Source organism: Petromyzon marinus, chromosome 77 (assembly GCF_048934315.1).
Source record: "Petromyzon marinus isolate PM22_M1 ecotype Great Lakes invasive population chromosome 77, UKy_Petmar_22M1.pri1.0, whole genome shotgun sequence".
In the NCBI taxonomy this organism is placed as follows: Eukaryota; Metazoa; Chordata; class Hyperoartia; order Petromyzontiformes; family Petromyzontidae; genus Petromyzon; species Petromyzon marinus.
Window position 1 is genome coordinate 4,598,149 of NC_133743.1, and position 20,942 is coordinate 4,619,090.

The 20,942-nt window shown below is 55.6% G+C and overlaps 1 long non-coding RNA gene across 2 annotated transcripts in view; it reads right to left on the reverse strand.

Annotated features, from left to right (window-relative positions):
- Nucleotides 1–20,942, reverse strand: part of LOC142907319 (uncharacterized) — a 38,184-nt gene that overhangs the window by 13,368 nt on the left and 3,874 nt on the right. Inside the window, exons 2-5 of one of the 2 annotated variants that reach the window (XR_012930944.1) lie at nt 17,567–17,699; nt 16,950–17,052; nt 14,792–15,190; nt 4,380–4,516 (exon numbers count right to left, since the gene is read on the reverse strand). This is a non-coding gene — a long non-coding RNA (uncharacterized LOC142907319). Of the gene's footprint in view, nt 1–4,379; nt 4,517–14,791; nt 17,053–17,566; nt 17,700–20,942 lie in introns of both variants that reach the window. The other variant, XR_012930943.1, reaches the window with a different exon arrangement.

The window sequence follows — 20,942 nt, forward strand, 5'->3', positions numbered from 1 at the left end:
AGAGACAGACCAGGTAGCTTCCACACAGCGTTACGCAACCGATGAAAAGATATTGCCGCTCGACTGATTCGGAGTGAGACCTCTGCTGTTAAACTGGAGCCAGTCATAGGCACACTGCCCAGGTATGGGAAACTCTCCACTCTCTCCACTACCTCCCCATCACCGATTGGGAGTTGGGGTGGTGGATTGTCCGATGGTACAAAATACACAGACAGGTGCTTAGTTTTGGTGGGGTTGATGGCACACTCCAGTCTCAGCAGCAGCGTCTCAAACTCCTCTTCTGAATGAGCAGCTATTACCAAATCATCGGCATACATAACGTGGTTGAGCAATAGGGAGCCATCCCTGGACCGCACTCGGGCATTGATCAGCCTCCCATTATATCTGTACCATATGGAGATTCCCCCGGTACAGCTATTGAAAGCTTCACGAACTACGTGGTAAAAATAGATGTTAAATAATGTGGGAACCAGAGGACATCCCTGTCGCACCCCAAGGTGTACAGGGAATGGCTCTGACTCCCGGCCACGTAGTTTTTACCTGGGCCCGCTCACCATCATGAAGGTCCTTAATGATCGTGACCAGAGGGTCAGGTACTCCAAAAGCAGGAAGAACAACCCAGAGCCCAGGCCTACTGATGGTATCATATGCCTTGACCAGGTCAATAAAGCAGAGATGTAGGTCTAGTTGGAATTCCCTACACCTCTGCTGTAGCAGGCGGACAGAAAATATGGCATCTGTGCAGGACTGCTCTTTCATGAAACCGCATTGGGGCTCCGCAAGCCTCTCCTCAGCGTGCCTGGCAAGGCGATGTTGAATAATCCTTGCCAGGATCTTTCCTGGCACACTGAGGAGTCAGATGCCCCTGTAGATGTTACAGTCTGTGCGGTCCCCCTTCTTAAAGAGGGGGACCACCAGGGCATCCTTCCAATCCTGCGGAACCCGTCCAGTGGTCCAGACTATTGTTATGATGCCATTTAGGGCAGTCCGTGCACAAACGCCACCCTCCCTCAGCATTTCGCTTGGCAGATCATCTCTGCCCGCTGCCTTTCCTGGTATCAGACTCCGGATCGCCTTCAGTACTTCCTCAACAGATGGCACCTCAGCCAGCCACTCACAGGGGGTGACTTCTTCCAATATTTGAGGCACCATAGCCTAAGCACGGTCCTTCTCACTTTGTGCCATGATGTTTTCCTGGCTGAGGGATTTTCCCTCCCCCAGGACCTCACAGAAATGCTCAGCAAATCTGCAAACCTGTTCCTGGGGGTCAGAGATTGGATCACTGTTTTTTTCCCCTAATGATGGTAATAGGTATGGCGCTGCAGGTTACTTTTTTGATGGAGTTAGAGATTTGTGATCGCGGGTCACTGAGGCAGACTCCATCTCCTCAGCAACCCGCAACCACCACCTACCCTTGCAGCGCCTCACAGCTCTCCGAACCTCCGAGCGAAGGCTGCGGTAAGCCTCCTCATTCTCTGATGTGGGATTCTGTAGCCGATGACAGTGGGCCTGTCGCTTTTTCTCAACCATCCTGAACACGTCCTGTTAGCCAGGGTCTCTGGGGAGGTCTGGACCGTGTACCCAAAGCAGCCAATGCAGCTGTATGAGTGACAGTCCTAAACCTCACCCATTTATTGCCGCTCGACATCAGGAGGAGTGGGGGACGATGCCAACCCCAGCCGCAGGCGATGATGAAATTCTCGCTTGCAACTTTCATCAGATAACTGAGACACCCACCACCGGAGCGGAAGAATGGCAGGCGCATCTTACAGATGACAAGTCGATGGTCAGAGGACAGATCAGCTCCACGGTAGGTCCTGGTGTCAAGGACTTGGGCTCGCATCCGCTAGTCCGTCACTATGTAGTCCAGCAGATGTTCTTGCTTGGACCCGGCATGCATCCATGATGTTGTGTGGATGCGCCGATGCCGGAACAGCGTGTTGGTAATTACAAGCCCATGGGCTGCACAAAAATCTAGCAGCCTCCTGCCGTTGTTATTGAGCTGATCTGGCGCATGCCCTCCAATCACTCCAGACCAGGTGCCAGCATCATGACCCACTCGGGCATTGAAGTCACCCAACAAGATAACTCTATCCCGAGGGGCCACTTTAGCCAGCACCTGTGACAGGAGGTCATAGAAGGCATCTGACTCATCGGCTTTGCCTGCATCCCTCCACGGATGTTCGTCTTCCGTGGGGGCATAAGTAACCACGACCACCACTCCTCGCCTCTGATTGATGGGAAGGCGAGCCCAAAGTAGCCTGGGGCTTACAGCTTCCCACACCTCACCGCCACGCTCCCACGCCCCCTTCATTCTTTCGGCAAAACAACAACCTCCCTATTATATTCTTAGTTTTTTCGGTAAAGTCACGTTGAAGAGAAACAACAAAATAACAAAATATATATAAAACAATAAAACAATTCTCACGACGTTTCGACCATAACTCAAACGGTCATCATCAGGTGTGTCGGTTTGCATAAATTTATTTTGAAAGCGGCATATTTATTTATTTATTTATAAAAACACATTTGCATCACGCACAACGATTGGCAGTTTGCCCAGGACTAGTCCATCTATTTTTTGAAAAGAGGAGGGGGGAGACGAAATTTGTTTTTATGTATGCTGTCTGAAAGCCACTGTAAGCGTGAACAATCAATCAAGAACTGAAATGATTTATCAAATCTTTCCAATGATTGCTAAGATTTGATAAATCATTTCAGTTCTTGATTGATTGTTCACGCTTACAGTGGCTTTCAGACAGCATACATAAAAACAAATTTCGTCTCCCCCCTCCTCTTTTCAAAAAATAGATGGACTAGTCCTGGGCAAACTGCCAATCGTTGTGCGTGATGCAAACGTTTTTTTTAATATATAAATAAATATGCCGTTTTCAAAATACATTTATGCAAACCGACACACCTGATGATGACCGTTTGAGTTATGGTCGAAACGTCGTGAGAATTTTTTTTTATTGTTTTATATATATTTTGTTATTTTGTTGTTTCTCTTCAACGTGACTTTACCGAAAAAACTAAGAATATGAATTACTGCAGTCACGAAAGCTTTAAATCAAAACAACCTCCCTCTTCGCGGTGCCGGACGGTCAACTCTGTCGTGGATAGTGCTGTGGGGGGAGGTCCAATTCCGATTGGCTCCTCCCCTCATGGCATCTGTGACCACCACATTGGCTAAACGGGGGCTCTGGATGGGTGTGAGGGGCTGATAACCCCTCCACCTTCAAAAATGTACCACTAAACCACGTATAAAATATCTAACTAATAAGCTTGTGCCGAAGGCCCCGGGGGGACAGGCGTCTATGACGTCTCCTGGCCAAACCCCAATTGGCGGAGCCAGGAGATTGAATCTTTACCCTCGGGGCTCCTCCAGAAACAACGAAAAGCCACTACGTGTGGCCACGTGGAATGTTCGAACGCTCATTGCGGAGGAGAGGCTGCCACTCCTCTGTCAGGAGCTGGACCGGTACCGCCTGGATCTCTGTGGCATTCAGGGGGTCCGGTGGACCGGTTCTGGCTCCTGCCATCATGATGGGTGGACAGTCCTCTACTCGGGGCAGCAGACTGTCAAACAACAGGGTGTGGCTCTTCTTATGAACACAGACACACACAAAGATGCACACAAACAATACTGCTACTACTAACTACTACTCACTACTACCACTGTTGCTCCTACCACTAAGCGTTAAACATTCACATCGTGATTGTGACTTTGACTGGCCGTGCCGGCGCTGCTGCCGATTCTGCTGTTGCCGATTCTGATGCTGCTTCTGCTGCTTCTTAGATACCCCAGGAGAAGCTCCAATACCGGTTCGAGGTGCGAGAGAAGATTGGCAAGGGACAGCAGGGAGTGGTGCTACGGTGCGTGGACCACAAGATGGGATTCCTGGTGGCTGTCAAGATGCTGGCACTGCCCACCAAGTGGGTAGGGGTAGGGGTGATGGGGATGGTGGTGGTGGTGTGGGTGGGTGGTGGTGTTTTGGTGTGGTTGGAAAATGGTGTGGGTGGTGGTGGTCTTAACATTGCGGCTGCAGTCATAATAATGATAAATTAATACAATAATAGATCATAAATGGAAGTTTATACAACATGGTTACAAAATAATGAGTATAATAGTAAAGAACAATGGTAACCTCCGTAAAACTCTCGAACTATAAACTGAAACTCTCACTAAGATCATTACCGCTGTAAAACTACTATGAACCACAGACACCCATAGACACCCATAGACACCCATAGACACCCACAGAGACCGACAGAGACCGACAGAGACCCACAGAGACCCACAGAGACCCACAGAGACCCACAGAGACCCACAGAGACCCACAGAGACCCACAGACTTGCTGTGTGCACGCAGCTCTACCAAGATGGAGATGCAGAGGATGGAGCAGAAGGTGATCACGGAGCTGCAGGTGGAGGGCAGTGCTGAGCTGCACGGTGTCATCTGCGTCCTGCACTTGTTCCACTTCCACGGACACAACTGTCTCGTGCTGGATGGAGCTGTTGAAGTACACATCATCACCATTGTGATTATCGTCATTATCACCATCATTATCATCATAATCACCATCGTCATTGTCATCGTCATCATTATCGTCATTATCATAATCATTGTCATCATCAGTCATCATCATCTTCATTACCGTCATCATCGTTATCGTCGTCGTTGCTGCTGCTGCCGCCGGGATTGCCTCTACAACTTGAGCAAGCGAGCGGTGATCTGGCGCATCGACGACCCCGCGTTGAGGTCGTACACCAGGGGCATCGTCCGCTTCCTGGCCCACGCCAAGTCCCGCGGCATCGTCCACGCGGTCATCCAAGCCGGTGAGAGCGGAGGGCACTCTGGGGGTGCGCACGCTCCCCACGACGCTCTCACGCTCGCTCTTGGTGTAGCAGTAGGGTGTGTAGTAAATATCGCCCAATGGGGGAGACAAAGGCGGCCAGGCGTGGTACTGGCCACCCACTCCCTCTGTGTGTGCCACAGTGTCAGCTTTCATATGCAGTGCTGCTACTCGCTACTTCTAACAGCACTTGCCCCTACAGCCTGCTAGCGGCTACACAAGGGAACCTTTGTCGTTGTTCGTGGTCGTGCCGTGGGTCGATCCACTGCTGGCTGACCGCTCTAAGGGCAACCTCTGAGCGTGACCTACCCTCCCCTTGCACGTCCATGACAACGTGATGCTCTCTCAGGCCGGCCACATGAGAGTCACCGATTTTGGTTGCAGCTTCTATGTGGACAATCAATGTGAGTGGCCTGACGCGCCTGGGATGGTGTCTGTGTGTGGGTGTCTGTGTGTCTGTGTGGGTGTCTGTCTACCCACCCACCGACCCACCCACCCACCGACCAACCCACCTAGCGACCGACCGACCCAGCGACCGACCCACCCACCCACCCAGCGACCGACCGACCCAACCAGCGACCGACCGACCGACCCACCCACCCAGCGACCGACCAACCGACCCACCCACCCAGCGACCGACCGACCCACCCACCCAGCGACCGACCGACCCACCCACCCAGCGACCGACCGACCCACACACCCAGCGACCGACCGACCCACCCACCCAGCGACCGACCGACCCACCCACCCAGCGACCGACCGACCCACCCACCCAGCGACCGACCGACCCACCCACCCACCGCCCGACCCACCCACCCACCGCCCGACCCGACCCGACCCACCCCCCGACCCGACCCACCCACCCCCCGATCCACCCACCCACCGCTCGACCCGACCCACCCACCGCCCGACCCACCCACCCGACCGACCCGACCACCGCCCGACCCGACCACCGCCCGACCCGACCCACCCACCCACCCACCGCCCGACCCGACCCACCCACCGCCCGACCCGACCCACCCACCCACCGCCCGACCCACCCACCCACCGCCCGACCCGACCCGACCCACCCCCCGACCCGACCCACCCACCCCCCGATCCACCCACCCACCGCTCGACCCGACCCACCCACCGCCCGACCCACCCACCCGACCGACCCGACCACCGCCCGACCCGACCCACCCACCCACCGCCCGACCCGACCCACCCACCGCCCGACCCGACCCACCCACCCACCGCCCGACCCGACCCGACCCACCCCCCGACCCGACCCACCCACCCCCCGATCCACCCACCCACCGCTCGACCCGACCCACCCACCGCCCGACCCACCCACCCGCCCGACCCACCCACCGCCCGACCCGACCCACCCACCCACCGCCCGACCCGACCCACCCACCCACCGCCCGACCCGACCCACCCACCCACCGCCCGACCCGACCCACCCACCCACCGCCCGACCCGACCCACCCGACCCACCCACCCACCGCCCGACCCGACCCACCCACCCACCGCCCGACCCGACCCACCCACCCACCGCCCGACCCGACCCACCCACCCACCCACCCACCGCCCGACCCGACCCACCCACCCACCCACCGCCCGACCCGACCCACCCACCCACCCACCCACCGCCCGACCCGACCCACCCACCCACCCACCCACCGCCCGACCCGACCCACCCACCCACCCACCCACCGCCCGACCCGACCCACCCACCCACCGCCCGACCCGACCCACCCACCCACCGCCCGACCCGACCCACCCACCCACCCACCGCCCGACCCGACCCATCCACCCACCCACCCACCGCCCGACCCGACCCACCCACCCACCCACCGCCCGACCCGACCCACCCACCCACCGCCCGACCCGACCCACCCACCGCCCGACCCGACCCACCCACCGCCCGACCCGACCCACCCACCGCCCGACCCGACCCACCCACCGCCCGACCCGACCCACCCACCGCCCGACCCGACCCACCCACCGCCCGACCCGACCCACCCACCCACCGCCCGACCCCACCCACCCACCCACCGCCCGACCCGACCCACCCACCCACCCACCGCCCGACCCGACCCACCCACCCACCCACCCACCGCCCGACCCGACCCACCCACCCACCCACCGCCCGACCCGACCCACCCACCCACCCACCGCCCGACCCGACCCACCCACCCACCCACCGCCCGACCCGACCCACCCACCCACCCACCGCCCGACCCGACCCACCCACCCACCCACCGCCCGACCCGACCCACCCACCCACCCACCGCCCGACCCGACCCACCCACCCACCCACCGCCCGACCCGACCCACCCACCCACCCACCGCCCGACCCGACCCACCCACCCACCCACCCACCGCCCGACCCGACCCACCCACCCACCCACCGCCCGACCCGACCCACCCACCCACCCACCGCCCGACCCGACCCACCCACCCACCCACCGCCCGACCCGACCCACCCACCCACCCACCGCCCGACCCGACCCACCCACCCACCCACCGCCCGACCCGACCCACCCACCCACCCACCGCCCGACCCGACCCACCCACCCACCCACCGCCCGACCCGACCCACCCACCCACCCACCGCCCGACCCGACCCACCCACCCACCCACCGCCCGACCCGACCCACCCACCCACCCACCCACCGCCCGACCCGACCCACCCACCCACCCACCGCCCGACCCGACCCACCCACCCACCGCCCGACCCGACCCACCCACCCACCGCCCGACCCGACCCACCCACCCACCGCCCGACCCGACCCACCCACCCACCCACCGCCCGACCCACCCACCCACCCACCGCCCGACCCACCCACCCACCCACCGCCCGACCCACCCACCCACCCACCGCCCGACCCACCCACCCACCGCCCGACCCACCCACCGCCCGACCCACCCACCGCCCGACCCACCCACCGCCCGACCCACCCACCGCCCGACCCACCCACCGCCCGACCCACCCACCGCCCGACCCACCCACCGCCCGACCCACCCACCCACCCACCCACCGCCCGACCCACCCACCCACCCACCGCCCGACCCACCCACCGTCCGACCCACCCACCCACCCACCGTCCGACCCACCCACCCACCGCCCGACCCACCCACCCACCGACCCACCAACCCACCGCCCGACCCACCCACCCACCCACTGCCCGACCCACCCACCCATCGGGCCGGGAGCTTGGTGGGAAGGAGGAAGAAGAGGCGGCGGAACCACGACCCCCCGGGGGGAGTGAGGGAGAGGGACCTGTGGGGAGGGAAGCAACACCACCACTGGACTGGGAGCGGGGGGAGGAGGGGAGGGAAGACGGGGGAGAAGACCCAGGAACCCCAGTGGGGGACTGGGCGGAGGCAATGGGCGAGGAGGAGGGCGAGGGGGAGCAACGGGTGGAGGAAGGAGCTGAAGGGGCATGGGAGGAAACGGTTGGGAGGAATAGGAAATTGGACAGAGCCCTAAAAGGGGCTGGCCCCCCAGCATGACACGGGCCTTTCAGACTCCTCGCCGGACACGGAGGAGTCCGGGTGGAGGAGGGCGGAAGGGGGGGGACGGTTGAACCGGGGAAAGCCCCGGAGGTTGAAGGGGAGGAAGAAAGGGAGAGAGAAGGCGGACAAGGGCGGAGGGGGGGAGCGTGCAGCGGAATCGGAAACAGAATAAAGTACACTTCGGCATGGACCTTTCCGTGGCATCTATAAACATGAGGGATGAAGGGGAAGGGAAGGAGAGGGGCAATCATGCTCCTGTTAGAGACCACCAGACGAGACGTGACTTTCCTTCAAGAGTGCCACCTGCCATACACCCTGGGTTCGGAAGTCCTGCTGGAAGATTGGAACGGCCACTACGTATGGTCGGGTGGCAATGGGAACCGGTGTACAGGGGTGGTTACCCTCCTCGGCAGGAGCGAAATGAGGGTGGAAGGGACCCAGGAGGTGATACCAGGCCGGCTCCTGTGTGTGGATGTATCCTACCAAGACGTGGAGTTGTGGCTGGTGAACGTGTACGCCCCGGTACGATGCATGGAAAGGGTGGAGGTGTGGGAGAGCTTGGTGACCCTATTGGCCACCAGGCGACAAGTCATCGTAGGGGGTGATTTCAACTGCCCGCTATATTTGGCAGACCTGGTGTCGGCAAAGGGGAGGAGGAAATTGGATTCCTCCTCCAGAAAGCTGAAAGAGCTGATGGAGGACCTTGGTATGGTAGATGCATACAGGAGGGTGCATGGTGCACGGCCCGGGTATACGTGGTCGGATAAGAACGGGGGAACGTAGTCGCGGATAGACTTTATTTTCGCCTCTGCCAAAGTAGAAGTGGAAAGTGCGGGGGTGGAGCCATTTCCCCTCTCGAACCACAAAATGGTCGTAGCAGAGCTCGCGGTACCAGTTGGGGCGAGGAGAGGGAAAGGAGTATGGAAGATGAATATGGGTCTGTTGGAGGACCAGAAAGTGGTGGGGGACTTCGTACAAAAATACAAAAGTTGGAGGACCTTGCAGGACTGATTCCCCACGAGGGTGGAATGGTGGGGCCAGATAAAGGACAGGATAAAAACGCTCTTTCAGCACCATAGTAGGAGGAGGGGACTGGGTAGGGAATTGAGGCAGTGGAATGCCAGGCTGGAGAAAATGTACAGGCTGCTAGAGCTAAGGTTCCCGATGGGGGAAAGGATAGAGGAGTTGAAAGGGAGGGTAGCTTCAGTATTGGAAAGAAGGGCTAGGCAGTTAGTGTATAGGGCGAGGGTCAGGGCAACGGAGGAAGGGGAGAGGTGCACGAGGTTTTTCCTCAAAACAGATAGGGAGGGAGATAACGCAATGAGGGAATTGGTAAGTCCTACCAGGGGTAGGCAGACGACGACGGTAGGGATGATGAGCGTAGCGGAGGATTTCAATAGGGAGTTGTATGGGAGGAAGGGGATAGATGGGGGGAAGCGGGAGGAGCTGCTGGGGGCATTGGGGAAGAGGATTGAGAACTCGGAGATGCTGGAGGAAAAGATTCGACAGGGAGAAGTGGAAGAGGCGGTAAAGGGGTTGAAAAGGAACAGAACCCCAGGCCCGGATGGGATCCCAGCGGATTTCTACGTCAAATTCTGGGAACTCCTGGAGGATATGCTGCAAATTTGTAGGGAAACTTTAGAGGGCCAGGTGCCGGATGATATGCGGGAGAGTCTGGTTACGTTTATTTATAAAGGGAACCGTAAGGACTTGGGAAGCTGGCGGCCGATAACTCTCCTAAACGCGGATTACAAGATCTTGGCAAGGATAGTCGCGGCACGATTAGGGAAGGTGGTGGGGGAGGTGGTAGGGCCGGATCAGCCATGCGCGGTCCCGGGGAGGAGGATCGCGGACTCCTTGGTGGTACTGAGGGAGGCGATAGAAGGGGAGAGAGAGAGGGGGTGCCCGCTGGGGATTCTGAGCTTGGATTTGGACAAGGCTTTCGACCGCCTTTCGTACGAATACATGCTGGCGGTGATGGCGAAGATGGGAATGAGTGGGCCCCTGGTGGAGTGGGTGGCACGACTCTATGGTGGGCTCAGAGCTAGACTTTTGATAAACGGGGAATGTTCGGGGGTCATTCAAGTAGGGTCCGGGGTACGGCAGGGATGCCCGATGTCCCCGGTCCTATCCGTTATGAGTATGGAGCCTCTAGCGCAGGTAATAAGAGACGATCAAAGGATTAGGGGGGTGACAATGCTGGGGAACAGGGAGCAAGGGAAGGTAACCTTGTATATGGACGATGTGGCCGTGCTATGTAGGGACGTTGCGTCGGTGTGGAGAGCAATGGAGGGGACAGAGAGGTTCTGTGCGGCCTCCGGTTTGAAGGTCAATGCGAGAAAGAGCGAGTTAATGGCCTTTGGGGATTCGAGGCTGTTCGAGGGTCAGCCGCCAGAACTGAGCTTGCAGACAGAAGAGATAATGGTGCTAGGGGTGACCTTTTGTAGGGATAGGTCAGGGGAGCATAATTGGGAGAAAAGGGTAAGGAAGACAAAGGGTCGCCTGGGTAAGTGGGCAGGGAGGCGGCTCACGATGGCTGGCAGGATTATGGTAGTGAAGACGGAGATACTGCCAACTTTAAGCTACCTGGCGCAGGTATTCCCACCTGGTAAGAAGGAGGTCAAGGTTTTGACCTCCGCGCTTTTCGGGTTTATCTGGGGGGGAGGGATGGAGAGGGTGAGGATGGCTGTGTGGTGTATGCGGGTTGGGAATGGGGGGAGGGGTGCCCCAAATGTGGAGTACACCCTGAACTCGACCTTTGTATGTAACGCGATGAGACTGTTCTTCTCCGTAGAGCCGCGGGGCAAGGCGGCGTGTTACATGCGGTATCGCCTGACGTGGCGTTTGCGGGGCCTCGGGGTGACCCAGGCAGAGAGGAGTATACCTTTGGACTGGCCGGGGGGCTGGATCAGTGACGTGGTCGGGGACTACATTGGGCAGCACGGCCTGAACCGATGGGGGGGCCGGTGGACCCCCAGAGAGGTGTGGGCCGAGGCGGAGAAAGAGGAGGCCTGTAATAAGGTGCCAGGTGCGAGGAGGGAGGTGCACCGACAAATTTGGAGGAATATGTAGTCGGCGGCACTCACGAAGGAACAGAGGGATTTGTCATGGCTGGCGGTCCGGGACAAGCTGGAGACGAGGGGTTTTATGTACGGCCGCCAAATGGCACACACCCCCAAGTGCCCGAGGGGCTGCAACGGGGACGAAAGTGCAGTGCACGTGATGGCGACATGCCCCTTTGCCCAGGAGGTGTGGAGGCGGAGCAAGCCGTTGTTGGCCCGGTTCGCACTATTGAGGGTGACAACATGGGACATTATGTGGGGGGAACTGCGGGGTGTGGGAAGGGAGGACAGGGACCGGGCGTGGGCTATAATAGGAGCAACGAAGGAGGCCTTGTGGAAAGCACGCAAGAAGGAGCTGGAGGGGTCCCAGATGTCCCCATTGGAGGCATGCTATGTGGCAAGGAGGTTGTTGGAGAGGGTGGTGGAGGTGGACCGGGTGAGACTGGGACACCAAGTCGCCAGGGAAAGATGGAAGTTGCCGCTACCCAGGGTGGGTTAGGGCGGCCAGGCGGGGGGGGGGGGGGGGCTTTTACTGGTGCCCGGGGGAGAGGGCGTGCATGGCTGGAGGGGAGGCAGCCCCTCCAGGCACAGATGTGACGAGTGCTGTGTCAGGGGCGACTCCGGTCCTGCGGATGGGTCGGTGGCCGAGCGGGGCCATCGCGGTGTGAGGGAGGGGGCAGCCCCTCGGTTTTTGCTTTGTTTTGTTTCTCCGCTGAGACACTGAATAACATTTTTTAAATCATAATTACCAGCGAAACGTCGTACTAAAAAAATTGTAAATGTTGTGGATTCACTCTTCAACGCACCGGTGGGCTAAAGTAGTGAACTATTTTGTCTTTTGTCAACGTGACACTTTTTTTTACTGATTGGCCGTGTCGGGTGGTGGAGGGTTACGACACATTTATTAATAACGCAATCTAACCCAAACACATTTATTATGAATAATATTGGTCACGAAAGCCTACGTGTTAAACTGACTAACCTCTATGGGGAGGATACTTTTCTTAAAACCAGAAAGTTGGAGAAGCTCCGCATCAAGCGGATGGAATTGATATCTTCACTGGCGTTCCTCAAAAGGTACAGAGATTCGAAGGTAATACACCAAACGCAGTTAAAATAACACATCACATAAAGTCTGCTAAAGCTAACCAAATACTACACAAAGCTAGCAAATTATTATTAATAGAGAGAATACAGTACAAGAGTGAATGAGCTTACATTTCAGAATCTCTAAGGCAGTTGCCCTTAGATATAAGCAAGTGTATCCATGCATTATTGGAATATAATCGATACCATAACACAACCTCTATGGGGAGGATACTTTTCTTAAAACCAGAAAGTTGGAGAAGCTCCGCATCAAGCGGATGGAATTGATATCTTCACTGGCGTTCCTCAAAAGGTACAGAGATTCGAAGGTAATACACCAAACGCAGTTAAAATAACACATCACATAAAGTCTGCTAAAGCTAACCAAATACTACACAAAGCTAGCAAATTATTATTAATAGAGAGAATACAGTACAAGAGTGAATGATCTTACATTTCAGAATCTCTAAGGCAGTTGCCCTTAGATATAAGCAAGTGTATCCATGCATTATTGGAATATAATCGATACCATAACACAACAATCGGCTGATAATGTGTTTAATCTAACAAAAACTAGCCAAATTAATACATTCTCTAGACTTTATAATAAACTAATCCCTACTAAAAAACAATTTAAAAACAAAACCGTAATGAACTTGACTAACACTGTTTTAACCAGTGACATGATCTCCGTCCTTTCTAAAGGCCTTAACTTTGCCGTTACCCCACACACAATTCCAGTGGATGAGATAATTGCTGAGGTATAATCAGTGGTAAGACTCCTTCCACATAATGAGGCAGAGATGACTAGACACGAGGTTGCCAAAATAATTGCGAATAGCAAAGTACAAAAAGTAAATATTAGCTCGAACAAAACAAAAGCCTTAAGAGAGCTTCGTTTAAATAAAGATATTAAAATCCTTGCAGCTGATAAAGGCCACACTACTGGAGTGATGTCACAAGCCGATTATGATAATAAAATTAAAGATTTACTAGAGAAAAGTACCTACATTAAAACTAAACGAGATCCTATTAATACTTTAGAACGTAAGACCGAATTAAGCCAATGGCTTCAAAACCACCTAGACTGTATGGGCTACCAAAGATTCATAAAATCGGCATCCCATTACGACCCATAGTCAGTGCAATTGGCTCTGCCACATATAAATTAGCAAAATATATAACTAAACAAATACTGCCCTACATCGGGAGGACATCTTCATTCATAAGAAATTCGGAACATCTTGTGAATGTGATTAAAGATATTAAACTTAACCCTAATGATATTCTGGTGAGTTTTGATGTGATTTCTCTATTCACTAAGGTTCCAGTGAATGAGTCACTTAAATTAGTTGATACACTAGTAAAGAATACAGGTTTACCAAAACATATTCTGAAACTCGCTCACCATTGTTTAAATAACACTTCTTATGGAGGTGATTTCTTTAAAGAAAAGGAAGGAGCAGCAATGGGCTCTCCTTTATCTCCTGCTATAGCAAATCTGCACATGGAAAACTTTGAAACAAGAGCACTTGCCTCGAGTACATTCAAACCATCTTTTTGGTTTGGATATGTTGATGACACTTTGGTTGTCTGGCCACATGGTAAAGATACACTTAATGATTTTCTAAATCATCTCAATGCACACAACCCAGCCATCCAGTTCACCATGGAAATGGAGGTGAATAACACACTCCCGTTCCTAAATATTTTGCTTGGACATGGCCTAAATGGTTAAATAGCACTGCGTTTACAGAAAGGGAATGCACACACTGATGCCTATCTGAATGCAGATTCATATCATCACCCAGTGCAGAAATCCTCTCTTATCAAGACGCTCATACATCGGGCTAAAAGTGTCAGATGGTGAAAGTCTCGTGAGAGAGATTAAACATGTTAAAGCACTACAACAGAATGGCTACAATAATGCTCAAATTAACAGAGCACTGAATGCCAAATCACGATCATAAAGCAACACTGCTGAAAGCGATCAGATTGTTAAAACAATTGAAATACCATATATCTCGGGAGTAACTGACAAATTAGCATGTGTTTTGCAAAAGCAAAACATTACAGTAGGAGGGAGACACAGGGAGGTGGAGGGAGACAGGGGGAGGGAGTGGGACACGGGGAGGAGGTATGAGACACGGGGAGGAGGAGGAAGATGGGGAGGGGGAGGAGGAGGAGGAAAAAGATGAGGGGGAGGAAGAGAAGAAGAGAAGGAAGTACTGCAGCTGCTGACCGTCTTGACAGCGAATCTGATCGCCGGCTACATGGCTCACCTGGCGACACAGACGGAGTGGCTGCAGGTGCAGGAGCAGCTGCAGAAGGTTCAGCCAGCGCAGCTGGTGCAGGAGGTGGTCAACTGCCTGGGGAACCTGTTCCTCATGCAGTGGAGTGGGTGGCGCACCGAGGGCCCTGCCGGCTGCTCGTGGATGTGGCCTGGGAGGTCCTCCGCAACGGCTCCACGAGCTGGGGCCGCATGATGGTCCTGGTGGTGCTCTGCTCGCTCCTCCCTCGCGAAGAGGCTGGTGGACTGCGTACGTCTGAGCGACGCGGAGAAGACGGCGGCCGTGACGGACGCGGTGGCCGCCCTGCTGGTGAACGCGTGCGGGGCCTGGCTCGTCGAGCAGGGAGGCTGGGAGAGGCTTCCGGCGAGAATTCGGGCTGGGGACGCCCACCTAGGAGAGGGGCCGCGGATGCGGTGTGTTAAAGTGTGGGTACTCCTTCCTCTTCTGAAACATCTGCCCAGTGTGGAAGAGTAGACCAAAATATTCTCTAGAACTCCGTCTTGTAGAAATTCTTCCTGTCACCAGAGGTATGAGAAAGCAACTGCGGGAATTGTGCCACCACTCCACAATCAACATTTTTTGGCAGAGTATTCAAAGAATGCTGCTGCTCACGATACAGGTTGCTGCTCTGTATTTGACGTGGGGGGTGTTTGGAGGCGGCTCAGTGACCCAGAGGTCAGAGCACTGACCTGGCACCACGGAGTACTTGGGTTTGAATCCAGGCACCCGCCTGTGATCAAAGCAGGTTCTCAAGTCTAGCGAGCTAATGATCTTAGCCCAGTCGTCATTGACAGCACAAAATAAACCATCACATGGCTGCAATGTGGTTCTGCACTTAATTTGGATAAATTTCATTGAAAAGAACATTGTTATGACCAATGTTACTCCTACTTAAAGGACAGGTGGGAGGGTGCTGCTCTTTACTGTGGTCAACTGCCTGGGGAACAGTGGACCAGAGGGCACTTGAAGGGTAATCAGAAGTAGCTCTGTGATATCAGCTTCAGTGAGCCATTCTCTAACACAAGGCTTGCAATGGTCTGCTAGAGACACGAGTCTCTAGCAGACCATTGCAAGTGAATAGTTGGTTTCAGGGCAGGGTGGCGACAGCCCAACCCGGGTTAAAATTTGGGAAAAATAAGAAAATGCAGGTTGATGAATAAAATACGTTGCAGTTTTATTACCACTGCAGTGGCTTTTCAGCATGGAGCACGGAGGTAGGGTAGATGTGAATTTCCACGTCATTGTGTACCCCATGCTGTTTAATGACACAGTAAAGACTCGGAGTGAATGTACATCCACTGTCGTTACTATCAAAGTACAAATACAGAACACATAGAGTGCATGGAATTGTACATGTCTCTGACAAGCTCAGAGGAACACTCCTGAAGCCGGTGCCTCGGATGCTTCCACTGCTGCAGTCGGTCGGTGCCGAGGGCGACACATTCACGGTGGAGCAGGTGTTCCACTAAGTGGAACAGTACATCAAGCGGAGGCGACTTTACGATGAAGAGAGGCAGTACCTGGTGAGGTGTGACAGGGACCCCCTGGAGGAACTGTTTGGTGTGGAGGGATTCCCACTCAGAGATCTCACACTCGGTGGCAGCGCTGCTCATAAAGTTATTCTCCGTAGTGACGGCCGACAACAGGCGAGCCGGTGCCAGCGTCAACACCACCTCCACCACTGCCTCTCCTTCTTACACTCCAGCCGGTAGCGGTGGTGGTGTGGGTGGTGGTGGTGATGGTGTGGGTGGTGATGGTGTGGGTGGTGATGGTGTGGGTGGTGATGGTGTGGGTGGTGATGGTGTGGGTAGTGGTGGTGTAGGTAGTGGTGGCATGGGTGGGTGGTGGCATGGGTGGTGGTGCTGGTAGTGTGGTTGGTGGTGTTGGTGGTGTGGGTGGCATTGGTGTGGGTGGTGGTGGTGTGGGTGGTGGTGGTGTTGTGGGTGGTGGTGTTGTGGGTGGTGGTGGTGTTGTGGGTGGTGGTGGTGTTGTGGGTGGTGGTGGTGTGGGTGGTGGTGGTGTTGTGGGCGGTGGTGTTGTGGTGCGTGGTGGTGGAGGTGTGGGTGGTGGTGGTGGTGTTGTGGGTGGGTGCGTGGTGTGCCGGTGTGAGCCACGTAGCTGCACGTTGGTTCACGGCGACAGCGGCCACCTTGCCACGTGCCGCCACTGCGTCTTCGAGTTGCAGCGGCGCGGCATGGCTTGTCCACTGTGTCGCAGGGAGATTCACTGTGGTACACACATTCCTGGCCTGACTGAACACAGACACACACACACACAGACACTTAGACACACACAACAACCGACATTTGCCACTAAATGGCGGTGACATCACCACGACGCTTGTGCCAGGCCATGTGCACCTTGAGGCCACGTGAAGTGTCGAACGCCCGCTGGCAGGAGGTCACGGGGCAGACTCAGCAGGTGCCATGGGTCGACTGACTCAGACGACTGGCTGATGCACCACCTGCGCCCCCTACTGTGCCAACTTGCTGTGCTTTTTGGTGTGTGTAAAAAAACACTCTTTGGTTGTTTCGGTAAAGAAAAAAACCAAAGTTTATGGTTTAGGTTGTTGTTGTCACGTGTGCAGTGATCCTGGCTCTCTAGGAGCCTCGCCTGACCGAGCGCCAGGAGGAGGAGCTGGCCGACATTTGTGAAGTTTGGTTTGTCTCTATGGTCGAGGGCAAATCCCGTGGTGGCATCTACAACGATAGACACCCATAGATACCCACAGAGACCCACAGACTTGCTGTGTGCACGCAGCCCTACCAAGATGGAGATGCAGAGGATGGAGCTGAAGGTGATCACGGAGCTGCAGGGGGAGGGCAGTGCTGAGCTGCACGGCGTCATCCGCGTCCTGCTCTCGTTCTACTTCCGCGGACACAACTGTCTCGTGCTGGAGCTGTTGAAGAATGCATCATCACCATTGTTATTATCGTCATCATTATCGTCATTATCATCGTCATTGTCATCGTCATTGTCATCGTCATTGTCATCATCATTGTCATCATCATTGTCATCATCATTGTCATTATCATCATCTTCATTATCGTCATCATCGTTATCGTCGTCATTGCTGCTGCCGCCGCCGGGATAGCCTCTACGACTTGAGCAAGCGAGCGGTGATCTGGCGCATCGACGACGCCGCGTTGAGGTCGTACACCAGGGGCATCGTCCGCTTCCTGGCCCACGCCAAGTCCCGTGGCATCGTCCACGCGGTCATCCAAGCCGGTGAGAGCGGAGGGCACTCTGGGGGCGCGCACGCTCCCCACGACGCTCTCACGCTCGCTCCTGTTGTAGCGGTGGTGTGTAGTAAACATCGCCCAATGGGGGAGACAAAAGCGGCCGGGCGTGGTACTGGCCACCCACCCCCTCTGTGTGTGCAACAGTGACAGCCTTCATAGGCAGTGCTGCTACTCGCTACTACTAACAGCACTTGGCCTTATAGCCTGCTAGCGGCTGCACGAGGGGACCTTTGCCTTTGTCGTTGTTCGTGGTCGTGCTGTGGTTCGATCCACTGCTGGCTGACAGCTCTCAGGGCAACCTCTGAGCGTGACCTCCCCTCGCCTCCCTGTGTGCGTCCAGGACAACGTGATGCTTTCTCAGGCCGGCCACATGAGAGTCACCGATTTTGGTTGCAGCTTCTATGTGGACAATCAATGTGAGTGGCCTGACGTGTGTGTGTGGGTGCCGGTACGGCAAAACAACCCATACCTCCTCACGGTGCCGGACGGGCAACTCTATCGTGGACAGTGCTTTGGGGGGAGGGCTAATTCCGAATGGCTCCTCCCCTCATGGCATCTGTGACCACCACAGGGGTTAAACGGGGGCTATGGATGGGTGCGAGGGGTTGGTAACCCCTCCACCTTCAAAAGATTACCACGAAACTACGACTTAAATATGTAACTAATAAGCTTGTGCTGGAGGCCCCGGGGGGACAGGCGTCTATGACGTCTCCTGGCCAAACCCCAATTGGCGGAGCGAGGAGATTGAATCTCTACCCTCGGGGTTCCTCCAGAAACAATGAAAAGCCACTTCGTTTGGCCACGTGGAATGTTCGAACGCTCACTGCGGAGGAGGGGCTGCCACTCCTCTGTCGGGAGCTGGACCGGTACCACCTGAATATCTGTGGCATTCAGGAGGTCCGGTGGACCAGTTCTGGCTCCTGTCACCATGAGGGGTGGACAGTCCTCTACTCGCGGCAGCAGACTGACAAACAACAGGGCGTGGCTCTTCTTTTGAACAGAAGAATGAAGGGGGCGTGGGAGCGTGGCGGTGAGGTGTGGGGAAGCTGTAAGCCCCAGGCTACTTTGGGCTACAGGCAAAGCCAATGAGTCAGATGCCTTCTATTACCTCCTGTCACAGGTGCTAGCCAAAGTGGCCCCTCAGGATAGAGTCATCTTGTTGGGTGACTTCAATGCCCGAGTTGGTCATGATGCTGGCACCTGGTCTGGAGTGATTGGAGGGCATGGGCCAGATCAGCTAAATAACGCTAGGAGGCTGCTAGATTTTTGTTCAGCCCATGGGCTTGTAATTACCTACACATTGTTCTGGCATTGGCGCATCCACACAACATTATGGATGCATGCCGGGTCCAGGCAAGAACATCTGCTGGACTACATAGTGACGGACCAGTGGATGCCCATGTACTTGACACCAGGACCTACCGTGGAGCTGATCTGCCCTCTGACCATCGACTAGTCATCTGTAAGATGCACCTGCCATTCTTCCACTCCGGTGGTGGGTGTACACCCAGGACCCCATTCCAACCTAAAGTGGCCTGGTCTCAGCTGATGAAAGTTGCAAGTGAGAATTTCATCACCGCGTGCGGTTGGGGTTGGCATCGTCCCCTACTCCTCCTAATGTCGAGGGTAAATCGGCGAGGTTTAGGACTGTGACTCATGCAGCTGCAATGGCTGCTTTGGGTACGGGGTCCAGACCTCCCCAGAGACCCTGGCTGACAAAAGAGGTGTTCAGGATGGTTGAGAAAAAGCGACATGCCCACTCTCATCGGCTACAGCATTCCACGTCAGAGAATGATGAGGCTTACCGCTTTCGCTCAGAGGTTCGGAGAGCCGTGAGGCGCTGCAAGAATGGGTGGTGGTCGCAGGTTGCTACGGAGATGGAGTCTGCCTCAGTGGCCCGCGATCACAGCTCCCTATTTAACTCCATCAAAAAAGTAACCTGCAGCGCCACACCAATTACCATCATTAGGGGAAGAAATGGTGATCCAATCTCCGACCCCCAGGAAAAGGTTTTCAGATTTGCTGAGCATTTCTGTGAGGCCCCCCCACGCATCAACGGGGTTTTCACCTTTTTTCTTATGTATGGCCGTGACAACGAACCCCCTGTTGAGGCCCAATTGGGCTTGGTCCCCTCCAAAGATGCTAATAGAATCGAGGAATCGCTCTGGTTCAACCTCGATAGGCTCCGGGAAGCACGGGAGGCTGGATTGACGAACACGACCAAGAGGCAGCTCGCCAATGAATGATTGACGGGCCGACATACCTCCAACCACAAATGGACGGTGGGTCACAAGGCATGGCTCCACTGTGGGCTGCGGCTGCACTTGCCTACAACGACAGGCAACCCAGAAGAGGGGGGGCTGTGGGGTGGTTCTAGAATCCCCCGCAGCCCCTCTCAACGGGTGGGGGCTGTGGGGTGTTCTACAATCCCACAGAGCCCTGCCCCTCGACTGAGAACCGTATATAAGGCGGACCTCTGCAGAGGTTCGTGGCAGTTGAAGACCGAAGACTGAAGACCTGCTAGAGTAGGACCTTGGACCCCTAACCCCGCTGTCCTTGTAAGAGCCGGGGCTCTGTGAGGCCAGTGGTGGACCCTGGGACTCTCTTACCTGATGTCCTTGTAAGAGCCAGGTCTGAGGAGCCAGTGGTTGGACCTGTACCTTGGCTGGGTCAGGTCAGACAGCCTCCCGTAAGGTATCATAGCCGGAGGACCTGGAGCGTAGTCGGGGTAGGCATGCTACGTAGGCGGCATATGATAGGCTGTGTGGAAGAAATACGTGAGATAGGCTGTACGAGTAGTTAGTGTACAGTAGTTAGTGGGGTGTGTGTAATAAATACGTGGAGTCTACTAGTGTCTCCGGAACTCACTACACAAGTACATTATCTCAGATTTTTCAAAA